This window comes from Coturnix japonica, unplaced genomic scaffold (assembly GCF_001577835.2).
Source record: "Coturnix japonica isolate 7356 unplaced genomic scaffold, Coturnix japonica 2.1 chrUnrandom725, whole genome shotgun sequence".
Lineage (NCBI taxonomy): Eukaryota > Metazoa > Chordata > Aves > Galliformes > Phasianidae > Coturnix > Coturnix japonica.
This window is the reverse complement of record NW_015440088.1, coordinates 420-879: the sequence shown is the minus strand read 5'-3', so window position 1 is coordinate 879 and position 460 is coordinate 420. Positions and strand designations below refer to the sequence as shown.

Below are 460 nucleotides of genomic sequence, written 5' to 3'. Positions count from 1 at the left end.
GGGACCCATAGAGACCCCATAGTGCCCCATAGAGACCCCACAGGGACCCATAGAGACCCCATAGCACCCCATAGACACGCCATAGTGCCCCATAGAGACCCCATAGAGACCCATAGTGCCCCATAGATACCCATAGGGACCCATAGGGACCCATAGAGACCCATAGAGACCCATAGGGACCCCATAGCATCCCATAGACACCCCATAGTGCCCCATAGACACCCCATAGTGTCCCATAGAGACCCATAGATACCCATAGAGACCCCATAGAGACCCATAGTGCCCCATAGAGACCCATAGGGACCCATAGACACCCCATAGGGACCCATAGAGACCCCATAGAGACCCATAGAGACCCATAGTGCCCCATAGAGACCCATAGGGACCCATAGGGACCCATAGGGACCCATAGAGACCCATAGAGACCCATAGGGACCCATAGGGACCCATAGGGACCCAT

The 460-nt window shown here is 55.4% G+C and overlaps 1 protein-coding gene across 1 annotated transcript in view; it reads left to right on the top strand.

Moving 5' to 3' along the window:
- LOC116652697 (mediator of RNA polymerase II transcription subunit 25-like) overlaps positions 1-460 on the top strand; it is a gene marked incomplete at its 3' end in the record, with an annotated part of 19,746 nt that overhangs the window by 18,936 nt on the left and 350 nt on the right. The gene's annotated exons all lie outside the window — the stretch shown is intronic.